We start from the raw sequence: 5247 nt of genomic DNA, 5'->3' as shown, positions 1-5247 counted from the left end.
AGTTTGTAGTTTCTAGGTGCTTTTCTAATCGACAGTTTGTATTTATTAGCTATTTATTTTCCAGTTTGTCTTTATTCGTTGTAGACTATACTGTATTATGAAATTATTCGCTGTATTGAAACTATTCAAATATTCTGGGAAGTGAGCGAGCGAGATGAATATTACCAAACATGCGAAGAGGGCATACAAACTACGTGGAAAAACTAAATTTTTTACTCTTGAAGGCTATTTTATTCGCATATTATAGTATTTTTATTCCAGAAATCCAGTGATTTTACAATTATTATCATATATTTTTTCAAACTGAAAGGGAACTGAAATAAAGTAAAAACTATGAAACAGAATCAGAATAGAACCTTGTTAAGTTGCAATAATGATTTGTTACTAATTAGTATTTCTTATCCACGAATAGAACATTTGATTTTAGTAGAGTTTTGAAGATTAGCTTTAGAATATTGCCAAATTTTGTTATCTTCCACTTTTTTTCAACTGTAGTTCCGCACGGTTGATTCAATGTTCTCAAGCATTATAATTTTCTAATTCTTCATTTGTCTTCTTTTTTTACCCAAAGCTGTCATGAGCTGAAAATTAACAACAGTAACGACCAAAAAAGAAACCGACGAGACAAATTTCGGTTTTCCATCTAATTCAAAAGGAATGCCTAAGCTGAAATTCAAAGGGTCATTATTTTTCTTTTTATTGCTTACAGTTTGATTACAGTTTTATCGCTTACAGCTTCATTGGTAGTTGTGGTGGTGGCTTCCCGTACTTTTGATTTTATTTAAATGTATAACTATGTAATGCGTATTTTTTTAAATAATACGTATATACTCCACAAAATAAAAACAAAATCAAAAGTACTATCAGTGTCGCCTCAACGTGGCGGGGAAGCTGACAACAGGGTGCGTGTTAGATATGAATTTTATACCAAGAAAATAATAATCAAAGTAAGGGTTAATTTAAAATATAATCATTCTCGAACAAAAACTTCTTTTTTTCTATACTGTTGCCAAATGGGTTTTCACTAGTTAACAACTTTGTGCTTTTATTTATGTCTGACACCACCTCTGGCTAAGTACACTGAATCTCTTTATTATTGAATCGTTCTGCCTAGTTTGTCCAAAGTACTTTTAAAGGTAATACACAGTAGCAAAAGAAGTTCTATGCTCCATTGAAGATTATTTGGTTGTTCGGTAAAAATGAAATGCTCCTGATTATTTGGTTGTCGGTAAATTTTAGCCCATTTTCTCATATCATCACCCCAACAAAACCCAGAGTAGCACTGAGTGGGCCAAGGAAAGGGTCTTTCCTGCTCTGTGCAAAAATTGTTTCCACGCATCACATACTTTTTCAAACACAATAATAACACCCAAGAACAGGAGCTACAAGATACCTCTTGGTCAGAGTTGCAACCGACCCAAGCGCCATCAAATATTTTCTAGGTTACGCAGTTCTCACTGACAGTTTGCAAAAAACCACAAATGAAATGCTGGATTATTTAGTTGTCGGTAGAATTTTGGCCCATTTTCTCATATCACCCCAACAAAACCCAGGTAGCACTAGTGGGCCAAGGAAGGGTCTTTCCTATGCTCTGTGCAAGAATTGTTTGCACGCATCACATGCTTTTTCAAACACAATAATAATACCCAAGAACAGAGCAATAAGATACCTCTTGGTCAGGTTGCAACCGACCCAAGCGCCATAAATATTATCTAGAAGGATGCAGTTCTCCACTGACAGTTTGCAAAAAGACCACAAATGAAATGCTGGATTATTTGGTTGTCGGTAAATTTTGGCCCATTTTCTCATATCACCCCAACAAAACCCAGGTAGCACCAGTGGGACAAGAAAGGGTCTTTCCTGCTCTGTGCAAAAATTGTTTGCACGCATCACATACTTTTTCAAACACAATAATAATACCCAAGAACAGAGCAATAAGATACCTCTTGGTCAGGTTGCAACCGACCCAAGCGCTCATAAATATTCTCTAGGACGCAGTTCTCCACTGACAGTTTGCAAAAAACCACAAATGAAATGCTGGATTATTTAGTTGTCGGTAAAAATTTTGGCCCATTTTCTCATATCACCCCAACAAAAGCCCAGGTAGCACTTCGGCTGGGCCAAGAAAGGGGTCTTTCCTGCTCTCGTGCAAAAATTGTTTGCACGCATCACATACTTTTTCAAACAAAATAATAATGCCCAAGAACAGAGCAATAAGACACCTCTTGGTCAGGTTGCCAACCGACCCAAGCGCCATAAATATTTTCTAGGACGCAGTTCTCACTTTGACAGTTTGCAAAAAACCACAAATGAAATGCAGGATTATTTAGTTGTCGGTACAGAAATTTTAGCCCATTTTCTCATATCACCCCAACAAACCCCAGGTAGCACTAGTGGGCCAAGGAAGGGTCTTTCCTCGCATCCGTGCAAAAATTGTTTGCACTGCATCACATACTTTTTCAAACACAATAATAATACCCAAGAACAGAGCAATAAGATACCTCTTGGTCAGGTTGCAGCCGACCCAAGCGCCATAAATATTCTCTAGGATGCAGTTCTCCACTGACAGTTTGCAAAAAACCACAAATGAAATGCTGGATTATTTAGTTGTCGGTAAATTTTGGCCCATTTTCTCATATCACCCCAACAAAACCCAGGTAGCACTAGTGGGCCAAGGAAGGGTCTTTCCTGCTCTGTGCAAAAATTGTTTGCACGCATCACATACTTTTTTAAACACAATAATAATACCCAAGAACAGAGCAATAAGATACCTCTTGGTCAGGTTGCAACCAACCCAAGAGCCATAAATATTCTATAGGAAGCAGTTCTCCACTGACAGTTTGCAAAAAACCACACATGAAATTCTGGATTATTTAGTTGTCGGTAAATTTTAGCCAATTTTCTCAAATCACCCCAACAAACCCAAGGAAGAACTAGTGGGCCAAGAAAGGGTCTTTCCTGCTCTGTGCAAAAATTGTTTGCACGCATCACATAATATTTCAAACACAATAATACAACCAAAGAAGAGAGAAATCCGATACCTCTTGGTCAGGTTGCACCCAACCCAAGCGCCATAAATAGTTTCTAGGACTCAGTTCTCCACTGACAGTTTGCATAAAACAACAAATGAAATGATGGATTATATAGGTGACGGTAAATTTTAGCCCATTATCTCATATCACCCCAACAAAACCCACGTAGCACTAGTGGGCCAAGAAAGTGTCTTTCCTGCTCTGTGCAAAAATTGTTTGCACGCATCACATACTTTTTCAAACAAAATAATAATACCCAAGAACAGAGCAATAAGATACCTCTTGGTCAGGTTTGCAACCGACCCATGCGCCATAAATTTTTTATTGTACGATTTTCTCACTGACAATTTGAAATATAAAACAAAGCAAAGGCTCTATTATTTATTTGTTGGTAAATTATCGCCCATTCTCCTCAATCAACCCAACAAAACCGCGGTCGTACGAGCGCGACACGAAATGATATTTCGAGCTCTGAGCTCTACATGTTTTAAAGAAACTCATACTGATTTAAAAACAATAATAAGAACCAAGAACAGAGCAATAAGATACCTCTTGGTCAGGTTGCAACCGACCCAAGCGCCATAAATATTCTCTATGATGCATGTCTCCACTGACAGTTTGCAAAAAACCACAAATGAAATGCTGGATTATTTAGTTGTCGGTAAATTTTAGCCCATTTTCTCATATCACCCCAACAAAACCCAGGTAGCACTAGTGGGCCAAGGCAGCGTCTTTCCAGATCTGAGCAAAAATAGATTGATCTCCTCACATACTTTTTCAAACAAAATAATCATACCCAAGAACAGAGCAATAAGATACCTCTTGGTCAGGTTGCAACCGACCCAAGCGCCATAAATATTCTCTCGGACGCAGGTCTCCACTGACAGTTTGCAAAAAAACACAACTGAAATGCTGGATTATTTAGTGGTCGGTAAATTTTAGCCCATTTTCTCATATCACCCAAACAAAACCCAGGTAGCACTAGTGGGCCAAGAAAGGGTCTTTCCTGCTCTGTGCAAAAATTGTTTGCACTCATCACATACTTTTTCAAACACAATAATAATACCCTATAACAGAGCAATAAGATACCTCTTGGTCTGGTTGCAACCGACCCAAGCGCCATAAATATTCTCTAGGAAGAAGGTCTCACAGACCGTTTGCCATAAAACAAACAAGTCCTGCTGGATAAGTTAGTTGTCGGTCAATTTTAGCCCATGTTCTCATATCACCCCAACAAAACCCAGGTAGCACTAGTGGTAGCTCGATTATTAGGTAGCGCGTAATGCCCAATAGCATTATTTTATCGTATCAAAAAATTAAAAGGAAACTGACCTTATTCATTTTCATGAACTTGTTGCTGTTCGAGAAAGGGAAGAGCAACTGGCTGCTTTGCATTGAAAGATGTCAAATTTGAAGCAAAATTCGAAACAAAATTTGGCTTTTCAGGAGTGTCAAAATGTTGATGTTTGGCCAAGAAATGGCCTTTCAAATAAATTTCAAAAGTATTCTACTTTCGATAAGGGCAAGTCCACCTTTTTTTACTTTAAAACAGCTTTGTCACGAAGTTGATTATATTGCGCCCAATTTTGTTTGGCATCGATGGTATATGAACCGTCTTCTGAGCTTATAGGATCACTGTTTCCATTTGGTCACCCTTGGGGAAGAAATTAAAGAAACAAAGTAACATGCATTCGAGATCTTTCTTGTGGTAAAAATGTAAAATTCCGTATTATGGTGTATAGGGAATTGAAACTTATAAAGTAGGGTTATCAAATATGCTGAATATGATGGTTTAATTTTCCTCGCAAGTTCCCTTTGCAGTGAGTGATTTTTGAATAATATTATTTTTTTTTTGCTTCACGGAAGAGTTTTGTATATAGTTTTTTTAAGTTTTATAATTAGTTAGGTCAATAACGCTACTGGTTTTGCAAGCTAAATTATATAGGTTATTTTTACAATATTAAGAGATTATCAGGCTATTGGACATCCAAGGGTGTATATAGGTAGTTTTCGGTTTGATTTACAGACTGGAAAGGTTGAACTGATAAGATCACTCAGTCCCTGTGTAAAACCATTTGTGGCTGAATTAACATCCTGACAATCCAAAACCTTTGACCAGTCAAATTATTTCAGACGATCGGTGAACCGGTTCATATTTACAATATTATATATCCTATTAGACGTAGGGATATTAGTTCTAGGGTGTTTAATAGTT

The 5247-nt window shown here is 37.3% G+C and overlaps 1 long non-coding RNA gene across 1 annotated transcript; it reads left to right on the top strand.

Moving 5' to 3' along the window:
• Positions 1 to 2460: 2460 nt before the first annotated feature.
• Positions 2461 to 4515, top strand: LOC148938537 (uncharacterized). The gene is made up of 3 exons (XR_016143679.1): positions 2461 to 2782; positions 3593 to 3737; positions 4277 to 4515. It is a non-coding gene; the product is annotated as an uncharacterized LOC148938537 (long non-coding RNA).
• Positions 4516 to 5247: the final 732 nt, after the last annotated feature.

Source organism: Artemia sp. Qi Xiang Cuo, unplaced genomic scaffold (genome assembly GCF_049724085.1).
Source record: "Artemia sp. Qi Xiang Cuo unplaced genomic scaffold, ASM4972408v1 HiC_scaffold_3156, whole genome shotgun sequence".
Lineage (NCBI taxonomy): Eukaryota > Metazoa > Arthropoda > Branchiopoda > Anostraca > Artemiidae > Artemia > Artemia sp. Qi Xiang Cuo.
The sequence above is the reverse complement of the archived record's forward strand: the minus strand, read 5'-3'. Positions and strand labels throughout refer to the sequence as shown.